The sequence below is a fragment of the Bidens hawaiensis genome, unplaced genomic scaffold, assembly GCF_021521415.1.
Source record: "Bidens hawaiensis isolate Kalapana, Puna unplaced genomic scaffold, B.hawaiensis_p1.1 tig00008861_1, whole genome shotgun sequence".
Classification (NCBI taxonomy): Eukaryota; Viridiplantae; Streptophyta; class Magnoliopsida; order Asterales; family Asteraceae; genus Bidens; species Bidens hawaiensis.
This window is the reverse complement of record NW_027491640.1, coordinates 683702-706421: the sequence shown is the minus strand read 5'-3', so window position 1 is coordinate 706421 and position 22720 is coordinate 683702.

Sequence of the window (22720 nt, the reverse complement as noted above, 5' to 3'; positions counted from 1 at the left end):
CCTATAAGTCATATGGTTAACCAGCTGAGCTATCCAGCTTAATGCAAATAGATTGAGAAATCTTTATTTAAAAACAGTAATAGATTCAATCAGATTTGATTATGAAACCCTAACAATCAAATTGATAAATCTGCTAATGCAAATCAAAATTAACCTTTGGGGTTTTAATCTCCATGAAAAAAACCGATCCTAATGATATAAACAACTACCTTAAATGATGATCTGGAGATGGTGAACGAGATCAAAACAGACCGGCGGTGGTGAGGGTAAAAACGAACAGCTTTACTACCAAACTAATCCAATTAAATAGCGGGGTTAAGTCGGATAGGGTTCGTAGATAGTATCTGCTAATTTAATTGAGTTATTGTGAATGATTTCTTGAATAACAAGTTCGTCTTGACGTCGGTAATGTTAATAAGTAAGAACAGATCGTTTTTGATTGAGTTAACATAATTGGACTGACGGTTAGATCGTAGATAGAAAGTATAACACGTTGTTTGATTCGATTTCCAAGTTTGCTACGAATATTATGGTCCAAAGCAACCTTATTGGATTTGAGTTGTTAAACGAGCATGGATTTGGGGATCGAATCTGGGTTACCCAGATATGTAAAAGGGTTATAATCAAATTTAAAAACTAGACCCCTGCAGTTTGAAAGTGGATGCATAAAGGGATAAAAGTATGGTTTAGGGTAAAATTTTGAATATAATCATAATTTATTATATATATATATATATATATATATATATATATATATATATATTAATCAATACAATTAAATTACTCGAATAACATGATATTTCTTGGTAAAATTTCCCGAATTTTAAAATGTGTAAGGTTTTAATAAAGATATAGTTTTCGAAAGATCCGAGTTGTTACATGCATCATCTAACTTGGATGACCAATCCTTCCCTTCGACGCATACCGTTTTCATCAAGATTTCTTTAATTTGTTGGTTGGACACTTTAACTAGTCCACTCATTTGCATATGATAAGGAGTAGCGATTCGGTGATTCACATTGTATCTCTTTAAGAGCTTCCCAAAATTGAAATTCTTAAAATCCGACCCACAATCACTAATAATAACCCGCATGATACCAAACCGAGCAAAAATGTTTGCTTGAACGAATTTGCAAACAACCGAATGATCATTAGTTATCGTAGCTACTGCTTCTACCTACTTGGACACATAATCACCCCTACCAAAATATATAAAAATCCATTTGAGTTTGAAAACGAGCCCATAAAGTCAATGCCCCATACATCAAAAATCTCTATCATGAAAATTGGTTGCAATGGCATTTCATCCCTCTTTAAGATCCTACCCATCTTTTGGCAATTCAAACAGTGGCGGGCATACTCACTAGCATCCTTGAAAATGGTGGGCCAATAAAACCCACATTGAAGCAACTGGTACCCCCATATTTTGTTCGCTAAAATGACCCCCGCACGCCGATGCGTGTGCATTAGTCAAAACCTTCAACACCTCGAAATCGGGAATACACCTCCTTATCACTTGATCCGAACCAATCTTGAACGGGTCCGGTTCATCTCAAATATATTGTTTCACTTGGGCCATGAACCGTTGCCTTCTTTTCTTCAATCAATGACTTGGAATAGACCCAGTGTCTAAACAATTTACAAAATGGGCATACCACGGTGCTGTCGACAAAGATAACAATTGTTCATAGGGGCAACCGTTTGTTTATATCCATCGGGTCATCAACGCCTTCAAGTGGAATACGAGACAAGTGATCCGCCAGTACATTCTCACAACCTTTCTTGTCAAGGATTTCAAGATCAAATTCTTGTAGCAATAACATCCAACGAATCAAGCGCGGTTTTGCGTCTTTCTATTCCATCAAATATCGGACACCACTATGATCCGAATACACCATAACTTTACTTCCCAAAATATACGAGCAGAACTTATTTAAGGCATACACCACCGCAAGCAACTCCTTTTCAGTAGTGGTGTAATTCAATTGTGCCTCGGATTTAGTTTTGGTCGCATAATAAATTACCACCGACTTTTTATTCACCCTTTGACCCAATACCGCTCCAACCGTGCTATCACTAGCATCACACAAAATTTCAAAAGGATTTGACAAATCCGATGATTGAAAATGGGTGCTTGCACTAACTTTTCTTTCGAACTGTCAAAAGCTTGCAAACATTCATTAGTAAACTCAAAGGGGACATCCTTCAATAAGAGATTACATAAAGGTTTTGAAATTACACTAAAACCTTTAATGAATCTCCTATAGAATTCGACATGTCCCAAAAATGATCTCACCCCTTTGACTGTTGGCCCTAGTTTTGTGGTTTGAGCTTGTTTGTACTTAGTTCTAGTCATTGGGCTTTGGTTTTATGGGTACATATGTAAACTGAGAACACTCATGTGTTCTCGGTGGGCTTTTGGTGTTTGGGCCGGCCTATTGGTTGTTTTCCTATATATATAGATGTAATGTATAAGGTTAAAGGTTGTTCATTATTATTATTCCCAAGTATTGTAAGTGCTTAAGTACCCGACACATTCAATAATATACGTGTGTTTTGAAGCAATCGTGTGTTAATTTACTTATTCTTATTCGTATTCTTGAATCACCGAGTGTTGGTATTCCGCACCAATACTCGTTTAGTTGATATCATATTGTAGTGATCCATATTCAGGACTTACAATTGGTATCAGAGCCTTAGACCTTTTCAGGCTCGTTATTGTGATATCAACGATTTGAGAACAGCCTTTACGGTGGTTATTTTGATCGGAGAAGAAGATTGATATATCTTGGGTAAAGATTGGACTTAATTTGGAAATTAAATCAAATCCCATTTTTTTTGGAAGTTTGTTACAGCCTGGCTGACCATTGGGTGTGAAAACATTAGTCCTCGGCTGAGCAGTGTGTTCGGTGATTACCTGTTCTCGGCAACTCGTAGTTCTCGGCCAAGAGTAGTTCTCGGCTGGGATTATTATCTGTTCTTGGCTACTCATAGTTCTTGGCCCAGAGTGGTTCTCTGTTTTTCCTTGGTCAACTCCTGAGTTTTGCTTTGGTCAACATTTGTGTTCTCGGCCAAAGATTTGGTTAACAATTCGGTTTTCGGTCAACCCTAGGTCAAAATCTGTGTTTTCGGTCAACATAAGTGTTCTCAGTCCAGTCTACTGCTTTGGTCCTGCTCCTCTTGAACTTATTGGGCTTAAATTTTAATTGGACTTACAATATCTAATTAGTAACCAATTTAAAATTGCACAATTAACTAATGGCAGTAATTCAACCAACTCGTCACTTCACCAGGAACTTGACTCCATCATGGGCACTGCTACTCGTATACCACGTTTATTATCCCACGAGGGTTTTAGTGAGTGGAAATTCCGTTTCAAACATTATGCCAAAATGAAAGATTCAAAGATTTGGAGAAGTATTGTGAGGGGACCTCAAAGGATTACTTATCAAAGGGCTGGTTCAACTGAGGTTCTTGTGAAACCTGTTGCTCAATATGATGATGATGACTTTGCAAAAGTTGAAGAAGATGAGAATGCTTTATCTACTCTAACTATGGCACTTTCACCCGAGATTGCTCTCCAGTTTAGAGAGCTCCAATCAGCAAAGGAGTTGTGGGCTGCATTGATAGAAGTTTATGAGGGTAATGAGGATATGAAGAGAAGTCGCCAGGATTTGTTGCGACAAAAGTTTAATATGTTTAATCATGTTCTGGGAGAGACATTGGAATCTCAACTTCAGAGGTTTATATCCCTCGTAACTGAAATGAGAACTGCTGGGATTTTTCTGTAAACCTCAAAAATTAACAACAAGCTAGTGAAATCTCTGCCGAAAAATTGGGATATGAATGTTGCAGTTATCAAAAGGACCAAAGATCTCAATAGAATGAGCATGACTGAAATGATTTCCACCATTAAAGCATGCGATATGGATGATAAATAACGGACAATAAATCATGCGAGTTCTTATTGTGCTGCTGGTTATAACGTTGCTTCTAATAGTGCCCTCATGTCTCAAGATAGCTTCTCACTGTTCAAACCCACTCAACAACCACATGGAACTTTTCAGATGTTTTCGTCCACCCTCGGTCAATCATCGTCATCAAACTCACCTAATCCAGCTCCACTATTTTTCACCAAATCTGCTCAGTCTACGTATGATTTTGCTAAAACCACTTCTAGTCTTAACCCTAGTCAGATTCTCTCCATACCTAAGGACACTCAAGAAAATATCGCTCTAATGGCGGGTTTTATGAACTGCTATCACGCTTTTCTGGCCGGAGACTTGGTTCAACCGGTGGTTACTGCTGAATTAGATCAAATTCATCCCGATGATGTTGAAGAAATGGACATCTCGTGGCAAATTGCCATGGCAGTCTTTCGTGCAAAGAAATTTACCAAGAGGACGGGTAGAAATAACTGGAACATGCCAAATAATCAAATGGTGGGTTTTAACAAAGAAACTCTCAGGTGCTACAATTTTCATGAGCCGGGTCATTTTGCTCGTGAATGTACTAATCCAAATACGGAAAGGGATTTGGTTCCAGTTTGGAATGCTCCGGGTGAAGCTGGAGGTAGTTCAGGTAATGGTGAAAGAGGTATGGTTGCTCAAACGTTCTCATGGGAAGGTCAGATGGCTGCGCTGAACATTGGAAATCAAACTGCTAATTTCGCAACAGTTGAGGAATCTAAAGAGGAAAACACTGCTGAGGAGAAGGTTAAGGAGCTCCAATTTGCATACATGGGGTTCACTTCTCCGGATTCATTTGAGGTACGTTTTCAACCATGTTATTTAAATTGTAGTGAGAAAATTGAGATGTATCAACTTCATAATGACAGCCAAATTAGAGATATGGAAAGAATAAATTCAGAGAGTTTTAAACTTAAGAAAAATGAAAAAGGGTTTTTGGAAAAAATTGAATCTCTCAACAAAGACATTAAGAAACTTAAGTCTAATTTTAGTATTAAGAGCTGACACTATCTTGATGCTAAACAAGAAATCGCTGAGTTGACTGCTAAACTGGAAACCGCCAAATCTGAAATTTTAAATTTGACTAGCAAGTTTGAAAAGGCTGAACTTGATTTTAAGAAATTTGATGGTTCCAGTAAAGTTGTCAACTCAATGATTGAAAATCAACTGTGGTGGAAAGAAAATGAAGGTGAGGGGATAGGATTCAGTCAAGTTCCCCAACCATACAACCACAATTATGTCTCCACTCCTGTTACTAAAGAACAGAAAGAAAATATAAAGGACATGAAATATGGTAAACAAGATAAGGGTGATGGGACCGGCTCTGCGAATACTGGTTCATCTAACTCAAGTATGAACAATTCTAACGTGTCTACTTCATGTGCAGAAAAAGTAATTGTGAAGGAGTGGACTGATGAGGATGATGACCCTAGCTTTGATTTTGATAATAATTTAATTTATAATGTTTCTTTAGAACTTCCTGTTTTGAATTCTGTTATTCCGACTGTTTGTGTGGGCTCTGTTTTAAAGAGCAAGGATACTTGTGTGATTGATTCGGTTGAAACCTCAAATTCTAATAATGTGATTTCTAATAAAAACAAAATTTCAAATATTTCAAAAAAATCAGAAAAATATGTTGCACCTATGTTTGTCAAGGAGGGATGCTCTAATGACAAACAAGGTGATAAGTTCAAAAGGGAAAATGTGAATTCTCGCAAATTTTAAACAGACTGGTCCACACGACCAGTCCAGACAAGGAGTTGCCCAGAGTGAATTTTTCATAAAACGTCAGACATGTTTTAACTGTGGCACTCCTGGTCATATTGCAAGAAATTGTCCACATCATCCGTACATTCCATACTACGGATTTTATCAAAGGAATATGCCATATGTGCCACATAATGCATATAGGAAAGGGTTTAGACATTATTCGGCTAGTTCCTTTGACGATGATTGGAATCGAAACAAATCTGGCAGGTTTAGTCCTCATCAGACCAAACCCAACATGATCAAAAGAAGGGTTAGTATGGGTGTTTCAAGTTCAAAATCACATATAAACACTAACACTAGACCCAAACAGGAGAAGAAAACGGTTTCATCTAATCATTCTACGTCTAAAGCACCGGAGATCATGACAACCATTCGTACTTATAATTCCAAATCTTCCAGACATAAATGATTGCCTAAATCTCCGGCAAAATCATCAAATCATTCTATTTTTGATGATCAAAAGGATATGTCATGGTAGTCAGTGTCGACCATAGATGAGTCAGGGTCACCAAGTGTAAGCATGGACTGGGTACCAAAATCTAATTAATCCCGCGCTTCATGCAGGAACAACTATGGAGGAATATCATCAGACCTTGGTATGTTGATAGTGGCTGTTCCAGGCACATGACATGGGGCATCACCTAGCTACACGACATTCATACTTTTAATGGTGGGTATGTGTCCTTTGCGGGAGGAGAGAAAGGAAAAATCACTCAAAAGGGTACTGGAAGTAACGGTGTGTTGAAGTTTGAAAATGTTAATTTTGTTCCATAATTGAAGCACAGTCTTTTAAGCGTGTCGCAAATTTGTGACAAAGATTTCTCAACTCATTTTATTAAAAATGAGTGCTTGATTCTGAAACCTGGTATAATCATACCAGAAGAATGGATTCTTGTTTAATCACAACGAAAAGATAATGCTTATGTGATAGACATGAACCAAAATGTTCCTGACAAAATAACATGCTTGTTTTCAAAAGTGTCAGAACATAATGCGATGCTTTGGCATCGTCGGCTTGGTCATGCTAATATTAAAAATTTAAACCGTCTTGCTAAAAAAAATTTAGTGCGTGGTTTACCAATCAATGATTTTGTAACCGTTGAAAAATGTGTGGCTTGCGCTTTGGGAAAACATCATCGAAAATCTCAAAAGCCTAAGTAAATTAATTCCATCTTATCAGTTTTCCAGTTACTTCATATGGACCTCTTTGGACCCGTCCATGTTCTAAGTTTGTCTCGTAGTTCTTACGGTCTTGTAATTACTGATGACTACTCACGTTTTACCTGGGTATTTTTCTTGTCAAATAAAACTGAAACTGCAGATCTGATCAAGAAGTTTGTGGTATTAATGGAGAATCAACTGAATTTAAAGCTGAAAGTTATCTGGTGTGATAATGGTACGGAATTCAAGAATGCAGTTCTGAATCATTTTTGTTCAGAAAAGGGGGTGCTTCGTCAGTTTAGCGCTCCGAGGACACCGCAAAAAAATGGTGTCGCTAAAAGAAGAAACAGAAGTTTAATTGAGGCAGCACGAACGATGTTATGCGACTCCAAACTGCCTCTGTTTTTCTGGGCAGAAGCCATCAATACAGCGTGTTAAGTTCAGAACCGGGTGATAATCAATAACTCCAAGATGAAGACTCCATATGAGATCTTTTATGGTCATCAACCCACTGTCACGCATTTCAGAGCTTTCGGGTGTCCATGCACATTACTAAATCTAGAAACCACTCCTAAATTTGGGGCCACAGCGGATGCGTGTTACTTCGTTGGATATGGGGGGAAATATAACATATCGGGTCTACAACAAGTCAACTAAGCAGATTCTAGAGTCTTATGAAGTTCGTTGGCTAAAAGAAAATGAGACTGACGCCCGTGTCGGTCCCGATTGGTTATTCGACTACAATGAGTTCTTCAAGACGTTTAATGTGTTTCCAGTCATCATCACGGACTCTCAAGGTGGTTCCTCAGTGGAGATCACTCAAGACAGTTCTCACTCACTGTCTCATATTTCTCCGTCACTGGATGATGAGGTTATTGAGATGACTAGTGCTTCGACCACAACCGATAATCAGCCCATCCAATCTTCAGAGACCAATCACTCACAACCAATCTCGTATGAGAATACTGCAAATGTTAAGGGGGAGAGTTCCGTTTGTCAGATATTCGGGAGCACACTATTTCCCGACGCCATTCCAGATGAATACGTTGCTGGCACCTCGTACTCTCACAGTACAGCAACGTCTGGATGGAAAAATCCTCTTACTGATTATGGGGAGAATGTAACTAATCTTCAACCTAACAGTGATGTTTCTGATCATTCGATTCCCTCAAGAATCCAAAAGAATCACCTGATTGAGAACATCATAGGCCCCATTGACGCGGGTGTGTCCACCAGAAGTCAGACTGGACACATAAACAACTATATGTTTTCCTGTTTCATATCTCAGATTGAATCAAAGAATGTTGAGATGGCCCTTCAAGAACCTTGTTGGGTTGATGCTTTGCATGAAGAACTGAATCAGTTTGATAAGTTGAAGGTATGGAGATTGGTTAAACTGCCAGAAGGAAAGAAAGCTCTTGATACAAGATGGGTATTCAAGAACAAGCAGGATGACACCGGGGTTATTGTTCGTAATAAGGCTCGACTGGTAGTTCACGGGTTTCACCAGGTTGAAGGGTTAGATTACACAGAAGTCTATGCTCCAGTGGCTAGACTTGAGGCAATTACAATTTTTCTGGCATATGCGTCGTATATGGGATTCACAGTATATCAGATGGACGTTAAAACCGCATTTTTGTACGGGGAGGTCAAAGAAGAAATTTATGTTGATCAGCCACCGGGTTTCGTTGACACTAAGAAGCCAAATCATGTTTACAAGTTAGACAAGGCTCTGTACGGGTTACATCAGGCTCCACGGGCGTGGTATGCTACACTGACCGCACACCTACTTGACCACGGCTACAAAAAGGGAACGATTGATCAAACATTTTTCCGAAAATTAGTCGGAAAGGATTTGATTACGGTCCAGATTTATGTTGATGACATCATCTTCGGTTCCACTAGTGCTGACTTGTGCAAAGAATTTGAAGGCGTTATGAAGAAAAGATTTGAGATGAGCTCGTTGGGTGAAATGAAAACATTTATGGGGTTACAGGTTCGGCAAAGTCCAACGGGAATTCTGTTACATCAAGGAAAATATGTTGAAGATATGCTGGCTAAGTTTGAACTTCAAGATTCAAAGAGAGCTAACACTCCAATGGCAGAAAGACCACTATTGTCGTCTGATCCTGAAGGGAGTCCCGTAGATCAAACATACTATCGATCGATGATTGGGTCTCTGATTTATCTCACAGCCAGCCGTCCCGACATAATGTTCGCTGTCTGCCAATATGCTCGCTTCCAGGCTAATCCTAAACTCTCTCATTTAATTGCTGTTAAACGTATTTTTAGATATCTGAAGGGACAACCAAAGTTAGGTCTTTGGTATCCAAACAATCAGAATTTGATCTTTATGCTTTTGCTGATAGCAATTATGGTGGAGATGACATTGACAGGATATCCACGTCAGCTGGCTGCCAGTTTCTCGGAGATCGGCTCATTTCATGGCAGTGTAAGAAACAACAAACAGTGTCAACTTCGACCGCAGAAGCAGAGTATGTTGCTGCATCCGCTTGATGCTCTCAGGTTATCTGGATAAAAAATCAGTTGCTGGATTACGGTTTGAAATTTCTTGACACTCCTATTTTCTGTGATAATGATGCAGCCATTGCTATTGTGAAAAACCCAGTCCAAAATTCCAAAACCAAGCACATCGATATTAAAATTCATTTTATTCGTGACTGTTTCGATCGAAAATTGATTCATCTTGAACAGGTCCACACAGATAATAACGTGGCAGACCAATTTACAAAACCGGTCGGAACATCAAAATTTAATGTGCTTGTGAGCTTTCTTAAAATGCTACGTTTCGAGTATTGAGTCTTTTTGGGAGTAAATTTGTACTTGTTTTGTTTAATTTTTGCACAAATTTAGGGGGACAAAAATCAAAAAGACATAAATAGTGTGTGCGTGTTGTCTTCTTTATTAAAAAAAAAATTGATTGTTTCAAGATTCATTTTCGCTTAAAATTATGTCGGTTGCTCAAGTTTGAAGGACTATACTTGTATATGGTTGGTCCGGTGTTCTACTTGTAGTTTCACAGGATAGCCGTTTACCTAACGACTGAAAGCACCCGGGGCGATTATGATATGTTTTTATGTTTCGTGTTCTTTTACTTAAAATTATGTCGGTAACTCTGAGTTGGAAGGACATGTGTTTTCATGCATGTTTGGTCCGATTAACCACTTGTGGTTACAATGGACAACCATTAACATGAAGGCTTAAAGTGACCGGGGTGACTGAATGCTTAATGCGTGTTTTACTTAACTCTCTGGGAAGTGATATTACTATTCAGTTAATAGTTTTTTAGAAGCTAAAAAAATTTTCAAATGGAAATTGATCCAACCTTTGGAAAGTGATAGATAAATTGTTTCTATGTGCCTAACGGGTGAAGTTATTAAGCTTAAAAGGCTCTAGAACAGTCATTGTTGTGTATGGTACTTTCCACGATGCGTAAAAGTTAATGTGATATAAACTAAATTTGATAAACTTGATGTGGAGAGTCATTTTGAAGACAGGTGCATGTCTCCAGATACATCTCTCAGAATGATAGGCAGAAAACCAATTATCCAAACATACACGAGCCCATTAGTGTCTTGATCACCAAAAATATTGTATAGTCAAGCTATTGCTACTATTATTATTATTAAAAAAAATATTGTGATTGAAGTAATTTATGTCCATTAAGGTTATCTCATTATCAAGGCTTCAAGGGTTCAAACTAGAACTACAGAGACGGGGGCACACAAGTAAGTCCTGTCATGTCTCGAATGAAAGGCCTGTCAGTCTACTGGCACTAAGTCCAACGTTCAACCTTAAATTTAAGCCATGCTTTGTATAAACAATTATTTTGATCAAGAACTAGGGGGTTGGAGTCAAATTGGGGTGATTTGGGGGAAGCCAAATACGCTTTGAAAAGACATAGGAGGCATCACAGGTCCATGAGTGATGTCCATCTAAGCTTTATGTCTAACTGAACCTTAATCATATCACTGATGCAATGAAAGATCATACTAAGTATGGGATACACGCTATCAATCTGTCTCTTGAAGTCATAATAATGCTGAACATGAATCCTTGTGACAGCCTCTTAAACGATATGATTCCATGTTCGGATCTTTCCGTAAAAGGGCGGCAACTTTACGAAGAACTGAAATTTGATCCCGACGTTAAATATAAAGGGAGTTGTTTTTTTTGGTGAAGATAATTTTATTTTTTATTTTTGTTTTGTTTAGTCCTGTCTAATTTTGCTTTTCCTAGAAATTATTTTCCTCGAAACGTTTGTATAAACAATGGTGTTTTTCTTAAACTTGGGTTTTGAGAGATTTGGATATCATCTAATGGGTCATGAGTCCGTTGGGCTGGTTTTTGGGTATTCGGCCTACTTTGAGCCCACAAAGAGTATTCGGCCCGATGGGTTTGGCATATATATTTTAAGGGTTTCATCCTTTTTAATTTTATTACTTCACAAATTTCAAACCCACTAATCATCTTAGCCGAAATCCTCTTCTATATCTTTTCTTGTCGAGATCAAAAAAAAAAAAAAAAAAAAAAAACTTTTCACTAATCAAAGATTCAAGATTGTTTGTGACTAGCAGGTACCGGATTAGGCTACATGAGACTTACATGTTATTGAGGCTCAATGTTGAGTTGTTATAAACTGTTATTATGGATAGTTTGATGGTCTGACCATTGGTGTTATGAGTTATTGCGTCTTTGATGTACGTATTACTTGTGATTCGAGTTTTCGGTTGATTATGTGTGAGATGTTGAAGGTTTAATGGAGGTTTTAGGGATCTCGGTGGGTTAAAGGCGATTACTCATTTCCCGAGGTGGAATCCAAAGGGGTTTTCTGTTCACAGCTGTTAAAGAGTTCTCGGTTGACTTTCGTTGACCGAGAACCCTATATCACGACAGAAAACGTCGTTCTCGGCCAAACCTTGACCGATAACCCCTGTTCTCGGTTAAATGCTGACCGAGAACACTTGTTCTCAGTTAAATGCTGACCAAGAACAAGTCGGTTAAATGCTGACCGAAAACCCCCTATCATGACTGAAAACTTCGTTCTCGGCCAAGTCTTGACCGAGAACCAAACTTTTTGACCGAGATCCATACTGTTGGGCCTAATTCTCACAGATTGGGCCCAAACCTTCACAGTGGTGTGAATTTGGACCTGTCTAATGTACTTTGGGCTATCTGACGAGTTTTTTTTATTTAGGCTTCTCTCTGTCTAATAACTAAAGATCTTTACCATTTATGAACAAATTGTTGATCCATGTCATGATAATTTAATTATTATCTAATTTGTTAAGTTTGGTGCAGATGTGGCAGATCAAAATCCGTTAAAGTTTGTAGATACTCATAATATAGCTGGTCATCTATATGACCCGCCACTGGCTCACTAGGAGTTCAAGTCGATGATTGTTGGACTCAATACTTGCAGGATCTCTTATGCTCTTCGTGAGAATCCTGTCATTTGCAAGAAGATAGTTACTGATTTCTGGAAGAATACAAAGATCAATTCTCAAGGGGCAAATGGAGTGATTTCAATCGACTCCAAGATACAGATGAAGCCTGTTACTGTTACTGAAGCTATTATCAGAGAGGTACTTCTGTTTGGGGATCAGCCCGACTACCCAATAGAGTATTCTACAGCCAAGGTTACTGAAGTAATTACTAGAATGGGGTATGAAGGCACTTATCCACCAGCAATCAAGAAGCTGTTTCACCCCTACCGGAGATACCTATTGCACACGTTCTTCACATGGATCTCGGGAAGAAAGGGGGGCTCAGATGAGATCAGTCACACCCAAATGTCTGCCGTTGCTGCTTTAATCATGGGTTGGAATTACAACTATTCCAAGTTCATCTTCAATGAAATGATGAGCAATCTCAGGGCAAAGAAGAAGGAGATGTTTTTGATGTACCCAGGGTTTTTCCAGATGATCTTTAATTCTCATTACACTGACTTGGTGAAAACTGTTGAGATCTTGGATATGAAGTCCATGGGACCCAATTCCTTTGGATTGATGAAGCAGTCAAGAAAGGGAGCCAAAGTGGCCTACCAGGGATTGAAACCACTTGAAAAATTCGGTCATTTCGCTGCGACCGAAGCTGAGCCTGTCATAGCTCAGGTTGCCGACGAACACGTGGTACCCGCTCAACCACGTGCTGCTACATTTGAGATCTCCGACAATGAAGAAGATGAAGAAGAGCACCTCAGCCCAATACTCTTACAGATGATGAAAAATTGAAAGCCCTCGAAGTTGCTAAAGCTCTACTTCAGTCAACTGCTCGGAAGCCTCCTCTGACAGTTACTGAAAACATTGAGGAAGATTATGTTGAAGAACCAACTGCTGATCTCATCCATCGTAAACGAAAACAGGATGATTCGAGATCTAGCGAGTTGGTCCATGAAGTCGAAACAACCATAGCTACACCAACACCAACACTCGCATCTGCACCAGAATCAACCACCAGCCCTCAACAAAATAGCGATCAACCAGAACCACATGCTCCTGAATCGCAAACTGAACCAGTTGCATCCACTACTGAGCCAACATTTATGGAGCTGTTGTCCAGTGATTTCGGTGATGATTTTGACTTTGAAACAGATATTCCACACTCCGATACTGCAGATATTCCCACTGGGTCTTCCGGTCATTTTGATCAAGGTCAGTCTAGTTAGGTGTTTCAGAAAAGGTTGCTCAAATCCTTGCTATGCAGGAAAGTTATATTCAGAACAAAGGAAAAGGAGTGGTTCTTGAGGCCAGTAATTCAGATAAAGACTCCAAGATTAAAGAATTGCAGTCCGGTATGGGAGGTTTGACAGCTTTGTATCTTGATCTCCAACAAAAGCTATTTCAGAAGTTTGGAGATGAGTTCAAAAGTAATGAAGATATGGTATATCAAACTCCCACTACTGATCAAGACAAAGTTTCTAATGCTTATTCAGATGATAACATTGGTGTCAATCGACAAGAAGAATCAGATTCTTTTGAAACGTTACTTGGATGCACCATCTGTTACAAAAGAAAAGTCTAACAGAATTAAGAAGAAACTGCTTGAGAAGGGAAAGAAGAAGCTGTTATTAATGAAGAACTCAGATCAGAATGTTGTGTCTTCAGATCACCCAGAGAGATATGTTGTTACACTTCAAAAGGGGTTCCCTGAAAAATACGGTGATCGATCTGGAGTTCTATCCTGGGGTTTTAATGCAGATAAGAACATGTGGTGGGTCAAGAGAAAGTTAGGAACAATGGAGTACTATAAAAAGATGAAAGACTTTGATTCCTGGACTAAAGTTGATTTAAGTGACCTAATAAATGCTCCATTTTCAAATCCATCACACGAAAAACGGGGCACAGATTTCTGGAACTTTCTCAAGCGTCAAGTTGATAAAGGCTTTCCAAATATGCCAACCGCTGAATCTTTCCTGAAGAAAGCTAAAGGAGTCTTGGATCCACGAACTGGGAAAACTATGGTAAATGTGATGTGGCCTCCTACAAAGAAAGCTACTTATATTCCCGTACCAGGTGCCATTCCCGATGGTACATTGTATAACATGAGATTCTGGTTCTTTAATCATGTAACTGCCACAGCTGTTGTCAAACTACTAAAGGGAAAAGGTCAATACCGCTTTGTTGACCCTAAGGATCTGTTGAAATTTCATGAGAAGGATATCAAGACACTCAGCACGCATCAGATTTTTGCTGATGGTATTTTTGAAACAGCCGCCAAAGAATACACAAGAATGGTGGCATCTATCATCAATAACAAGTTTTGGGCTGGAGGACTGAAAGATGCAGATATTGACTACATGGAGGAAGAGTAAAAACAATGTTACAAACCAAGGGGGAGATTGTTGGGCCTAGTTTTGTGGTTTGAGCTTGTTTGTACTTAGTTCTAGTCATTGGGCTTTGGTTTTATGGGTACATATGTAAGCCGAGAACACAGGTGGAATTTCGGTGTTTGGGCCGGCCTATTGGTTGTTTTTCTATATATATAGATGTAATGTATAGGGTTAAAGGTTGTTCATTATTATTATTCTCAAGTATTGTAAGTGCTTAAGAACCCGAAGAATTCAATAATATACGTGTGTTTTGAAGCATTCGTGTGTTAATTTACTTATTCTTATTCGTATTCTTGAATCACCGAGTGTTGGTATTCCACACCAATACTCGTTCAGTTGATATCATATTGTAGTAATCCAGATTCGGGACTTACATTGACATTTTTCAGGGGGTGGCAAATATGAAATTACTTTAATTTTTGCTTGATCAACTTCCATCCCCCGACTTGAAACCAAATGACCCAGCACAATGCCCTCCTGCACCATAAAATGACTTTTCTCCCAACTTAAAACCAAGTATTTCTCAACACATCATTTTAAAACTTTTTCTCATTGAGACAAAACTCAAAAGTTGAGCCAAAAGATGAAAAGTCATCCATAAAAACCTCAAGTGAATCCCAGACCATGTCTGAGAAATACTCATCATACATCTTTGAAAAGTGTTCGGGGCATTACACAATCCAAATGGCATCTGCCTAAAGGCAAAAATACCATATGGACAAGTGAAGGTGGTTTTGTGTTGGTCATCGGGGTGAATTACAATTTGATTATACCCCGAATACCCATCCAAAAAAAAATTTTGACCAGAAAGTTTTTCAATAATTTGATCAATAAATGGTAAAGGAAAATGATCTTTTGAGGTGGCGGTATTTAATTTTCTGTAATCGATGCACACTCGCCACCCGTTTACCGGTCGGGTGGCATATTGCCCACCATAATCGTCTTTTATTACATGGATGCCGGCTTTCTTGGGCACTACCTGTGTTGGGCTCACCCATGCACTCTCTAAAATGGGATAAATGATTCCCACATCCAACCACTTGATCACCTCCTTTTTCCTCACTTCCCACAATTATTTTATGGTTTAGCCTCCTCATCCGTAATTATTTTACGCATAATAATAGAAGGACTAATACCCTTTAAATCTGCAAGTGTCCATCCAGTAGCTGCCTTATATGCTTCCAAAACCTTCACCAATGCCCACTCTCGATCTTCCTCCAAGTTAGAAGCAATGATAACTGGAAGGGTTTCATTCTCCCCTAAAAATGCATACTTCAGATGGCTCGGAATTTACGTCAGTTCAACCTTTGGTGGACACTCCAAGGATGGCTTTGTGTCTGAGTTAATCTCTGCTGGAAAGCTCTCAAATTGATGTGTCCATGGCGGTCTTCCCTCTTGCATAGCTAAAGCATCGTGTTTTTGTTCCTCCATTCGCAAAGCACACACGTATATCTGTTCAGAATCATCACAATTACAAGCTTCCACATAATCCTCATCATATTCATGAGGAATACAATGAGCTACCGCATATGCCATAAAACATTCTTCACCACTTACATAATTAGCAACACTAGTAAAAACATTAAGGCGATTTTTCGATTACCAAATGCCACGTCAACAGTACCAAATCTACAATCAATGATTGCATGGGAAGTGTTCAAAAATAGTCGGCCCAAGATATCATTTTGTTGTTGACTTGGGTCACCCGATGAATAATCTAACACTAAAAAGTCTACAGGATAGTAAAAGTCCTCTACTTTCACAAATACATCCCGCACGATCCTATGAGGAAGTTTATGAGACAAATCTGCCAATACAACCGTGGTCTTAACACGTTTCAAAGGACCAAAGGAGTATTGGTCATATAAACCCCCCCGGGAGAATGCTCACTCCGGCCCCAAGATCTAATAATGCCCTAGACATTTGAAAATCGTCAACTTGAATATTAATTAAGGGCGTTCCTGGATTTTGAAGCTTAGGATGACGATCTCCTTTTAAAACCGCACTCACCCGCTCGGTTAAATCCACCCGTTTAGCACATGTTGTTGCCTCTTTTGAGTGCATAATTCTTTTAAAAACTTTGCATATGCGGGAACTTGTTTGATTGCTTCAAGTAGAGGTAAATTCACTTTTACTTGTTTAAAAACTTCTCACATTTCTTCTTTTTGAGGACTCCGTCTTGAAATGATATTCTTCTTACCCGGGTCAACTAAAGCCGAGGGGAATGGGACTTGACTTAATCCCACTCCCTTTCCTTTATCATTCACATTATTACCCAAACCCAGCGTATCAATTACATTTTCAAAAGTTGGGTCTTTAGAAACAATTTTGGGTGAGGCCTCATCATCATCACTTTCATTTCCCGTTATATCCTCAACAACCACAGCAACCAAACCCGGTGATAAATCAGTTTTATACTATTTACCACTTCTCAAAACACTAAAATGGTTAATAGGAACATTACATGACGAGCTATGGGAAGGTTTTACCTTAGTGTCGCTTAACAATTGGCCTTTGTTTTTCTTTAAGTCCCGCCACTTTAGTCGTAAGTTGACCCATTTGGGTAGTCAATGATTGGGTGGCTTTGTCACGGACGTCATCCTTTTGAATTCGAGCTTCATCAAGTTGATTTCTCCTTTGCATGTCTTGTCGCATCAGCTTTAACATGTCCATGACCTCATTCTCACCTGATGAACTTTGACTCGAGGACCAACTTTGACCACCACCCCTTGACCTTGAAACCTTTGATTATTTTCGGCATGAAAATTACCTTGATTTTTATATTGTTGGAGAGGAACATAATTTCCTTGATTCCCTTGAAAATTCGGATTGGAATGAGTAGCCGTATTCCCATAGAGAAAGTTTGGGTGATTTCTCAACCCGGGGTGGTAAGTTTTTGAATTCATGTTATAGTTTCGACCACCTCCCCCTTGAACTTGAAGTGCTTCCACCTCATCTACTTGTACTTGTCCCACCGTACACACATCCAATGCATGACCCAACTCATTAGAATTCGTACAAGCATCAATTACTTGATTAGTGGTTTGTACCCCTCCGTCTTCCACGACCTGTACTTGTGGTCTTCCAATTGTCAGCCTTGCTCTTATTCCGGTTTGAGACTTTTTCTTTGATGTGACCGCCATTTGCTCCAAAAATGCCCAATCATCTTGTTTCTAATTAGTACCAAAAATGCCCAATCATCTTTTTCACCAACCCCTTGACCTTGAAACCCTTGATTGTACCCGCCATGAAAATTACCTTGATTGTTATATTTTTGGCGAGGAACATAATTTCCCTGATTCCCTTGGAAATTCGGATTGGATTGAGTAGCTGGATTTCCGGAGAGAAAGTTTGGATGATTTCTCCACCCGGGGTGGTAAGTGTTTGAATTCATGTTATAGTTTCGACCACCTCCCCTTGAACTTGAAGTGCATTCACCTCCTCCACTTGTACTTGTCTCACCGTACACACATCCGATGCATGACCCAACTCATTAGAATTTGTACAAACATCAATTACTTGATTAGTGGTTTGTACCCCTCCATCTTCCACGGCCTGTACTTGTGGTCTTCCAATTTCCGGCCTTGCTATTCTTCCAGTTTGAGCCTTTCTCTTTGATGTGACCACCATTTGCTCCAAAAAAGCCGAATTATCTTGTTCATAATTAGTACCAAATGTACCATTTGTAATCAACCTCAAATACCGATCATCTTCCATGCTCAACCCATCATTAAAAACATTCAACAATTCCCAAAGAGCAATACCATGGTGAGGACATTTCTTGATGATCATATTAAGCCATTCAAATGCTTCATGAAACATCTCACCCGATTATTGTTGGAAAGTTCTCAAACTTCTTCTTGCATCATTAGTCTTTTGAGCCGTGTAAAACTCTTCCAAAAATCTTTCTTGCATCTCGGCCCAAGTATAAAATGATGCGTAAGGCAATGTCTAAAACCATCTTTTCTCCTTATCTTTCAAAGAAAATTGATATATGACCAACTTAACCTCATCCGATGAAAAACATTGACCTCCAATCGTATTTCAAATGGAGTCATACAACTCCAAGTGAATGTAAGGTTCTTCCATTGCTAAACCCTTATACTTTGGTAGACTTTTGAGTGAATTGGTTTTAACCTCAAATGTTCTTCCTTGTTGATTTTGAGGAATAACCACCGGGGACGGATTATTAGTGATGACTAATTTAAAGTGAGATTCAATTCCCCTTACCATCTCTCTTGCATGCCTTCTTGGTACCCCCATTGGTACTCTTGGTTAACCCATTTGCTTATACATGGGCCTTGGAGGTGAAAATTGAAGAAATTTTGGTTGCCCTTGTGGATGAACTTGTAGTGGAACTTGTTGTTGTATAACCGGTGGTGGTTGACCATGTTGTTGAATAATCGGTGGTGTTTGTGTATTTAATTATTGCATCGGTTCCATTTGTTGCCTTTGAGCATAGGAAAAGTTCCCTTGATTCACCCTTTGACTTCCATAAACCGCCGTGTAGTAACCTTCCACTTCATACCCCTCAAACTCCCTGTCAAACCCATCACTATAACCGTCACCTTGTGCTCATGAATATTGCATAAAAGGTAGTGGTTGATATTGGTAACTTGATTGTGGTTGTTGAAACGTTGGTTGTTGGTTTTGTTGGGATGATGATGGATCAAAAGTAGGAAAAAGATTGGAAATAGGTGGATGTTGATGATATTGAGTGAGTGAATTGAGTGTTGATAGGCTCGGTTGTGTAGGTTGGTTTTACTTCACTTGATGAAGTAGGTATGGTAGTGGTAATCGGTGGAGGTGTGGCTGGCAATGTTTGCCCCGTAGTGGGAGCCGATGATTCCATTGTGATGTTCGATGTAGTCGGAAAACCAAGAAGTTTGTTCTCCCGAAGTAACACTCGGTTTCGTTTAAGAGTTCATTCAATCTCGGGATCAAAGACTAGTGGTGATGACCTGTTAGAGCCTCTAGTATGCATACACCTGTAAGTACCTGAACACTAACACAACCAGTGTAAACCCGGAAATAAGAAACAAAAACTACAAAAGTTAACACACGTTGCGCACTACTCCCCAGCAACGGCGCCAAAACTTGACGTGAAGTCGAAGACTCACTGGAAAATAAACCAGTTACAACTAATTAGATAGCAGTAAGTGGGTATCGAACACAGGGAGTTTGTGGAAAATGTGTTACTGAGTTTCTTTGAAATTTAACTATATTAAACAAAATGTAGAAAATAAATAACTTAAAAGATTTGATTTGGTTGATTGTTTTGAACAAGAACTAAAAACATAAAAAATAAGGTTTAACTGATTCAATAAAAAGAATGTTCTCTCCTGATTTCAGCTTTCTATGATTGATAATATTGTAAGTCCCCGGTGCAATGGTGATCGATACGAGATTTGCATGAGGTCTAGGAGTGCGGAATCCTCCTAGACTCGTTTTTGGTGTTGGAAGACGAAGAACACAACTACACACAAACAAACACACGAATGGGATAAAACAAATCTGCAGATCCTTTATATATTAAACCAACACATTACATACCGAAAGACCAAACAAAGACACGGCCGACCCGAGGTGAGCTCTACCTCAGGCCGTCCCACGCGACTCTCCCTCTCAGTTTCTCTCTCACAAATACTCTCTCTTTCTTGATCAACTCACAACCACTACCAAAAACTAACTCCAAACCCTAAACATTACACACACATATATAGACTAATATCTTCGCGGGCTTGGGCTTGGGCCTATGGTGAAGTTGTTCTAACTTCACCAACACGTGAAGTTGTTCTAACTTCACCAACACGTGAAGTTGTGCTAACTTCACCAACACGTCCCATCTAGTCAGAATTGCATAGCGATGGTCACAAAATGCACCAACAGACTCCCCCTTGACCGTTGCTCTCAATTCTAACAAACACAAAAGATTATCTGTTACAAAATGCACCAACAGACTGCCCTTTTCCGTTGCTCTTCTGTGTTCTTCTTCTGGTAGGACTCAATCAACCAGCAGTGTCTGAATCTGTCATGAAGCTTTACAAATCTACCAATCACTTGATGTCTTCCATATCAAATCTCCCCTTCAGTGTAAGCGCCTCCAGATTACTTCGATTGAGATCTTTGTTCGCGACAATCCCGGTACCTAATCAGTCGTCTCAACCATAATCGGTTTGTAAAATAAGGTTCAATCTTTAACTACTCAACAGCAAGTGATCAGTTTCATCACAAAACCACCTTGGTAGAATCTAACACACATGACCATAAATATATAACGGGTTTCCCGATAAAGCCGAAGCATCTTCAATTACCAGGGATAACGATCGAAAACTTTCTTATTATTTCCGAGAATGAATTTATTTAAGTAGCTCACCCCTAATAAATAAGTATCCCAGATACTCGTATCCCACATTTTCAGGTTGAGAGCTTAAACAATTTAATTCTCGATTAAATCCAACTTGTTCCAAAATTTTCACCTTAATAAATAAGCATCCCGGATGCTCGTATCCCACGTTTTCAGGATCCAATTCTCGAACGCCTTGAAAATAACATAAATAATATGCTCTGACCGCGATCCAGTAATGACGAAAACCCGAACAAAATTTTACTTTCTTCATTTGGTCAACCTCGAACAACAATTATTTCTTGGCCCAAAAACACCCAAATAACCAAATATGTGTCAATATCCAGTTTCAATCAATATCCCATTCACAACCTCAACTACATATCCATAGTTGACCCGTATTTGTTCACACGTAAGACCAAGAGATACCAATTGTCTCTCTTTGTTGGAACAACATTTTCGGTCTCACAATAATCGTGTAAGCCTGACCATTTGGACGAAAACTCCAAACAATTTTTATTTTTTTTTTAATTTTTATTTTTTAACTTCGCCAAAAAGTCAACTTCGCCAAAAAAGTCAACTTCGCCAAAAATTCGACTTCGCCAACAAAGTCAACTTCGCCAAAAAAGTCAACTTTGCCAAAACAGTCAACTTCGCCAAAAAGTCAACTTTGCCAAAACTCTAAAATTTTAGCGACAACTTCGCCAAAACCCTAAAATTTTAGCGACAACTTTGTCAAAACGGTTGTTCTGACCAAAAATCGATCAGAAACGGGCCAGAAACACCAAAACGCAGATCTCGAACCATAGCATAAGAGCCTAAGGCTTTGATTCCAATTGTAGGTTCCTAGCCGGATCTACAATACGAGTATCTCGTAACACGAGGGTGCGGAATCCCCTACGTATACAATACTAGTGCTAAGACGATGAACACGTTAAAGATAAACAAACACACGAGTATATATGAGAATACTTGTTATATTGAAAAGGGTAATAACCAAAGAACAAACACGTTACACAACGAGTCACCAAATGCCAGCCGTTCAAAAGTTGTACAAACAAGCCGAAGTTAGGGTTTAAATAACACAACAACTTCACCTAACATACTAGGCCAAGTTGTCCTAACTTCGCTCAACCCAAGTTCGCTGAAACCTAAAGCGAACATAAAAGAACTAGTTCAACACAATATGAACAATGTAAACGATTACAGACACAAATAAACACGAGATACTGAACTATTGGCATTATGCACCAACAGACACCCCCTTGGCAGTAGCTTCATATCTCTAACATCTTTCTCGTGTCATGTAATCTAAAAATCACGTACCCACCGTCTTCAAGCATGAACTCCCTGTATCACACAGACAGAGACCACCCTCTGGTACTTCTTTGCTTCGTCTTTCCATGCAGGAATTTAGAAGATCTTCTTATCATTAAGTACATGCACATCAACTTGAGACAAGTTAACCAAGTGCATTGGATCATACACCCTTAGGATCTCCTGTTCATCTTCATCTTCCATCACGGCTTCAGCAGTCTAGCAGTCAACAAACCACCACTTGAGATCCTTCAACACATCCTTGGGCATTAGTTTCATCGGAACCTCTTTCAAACATCGAATCGG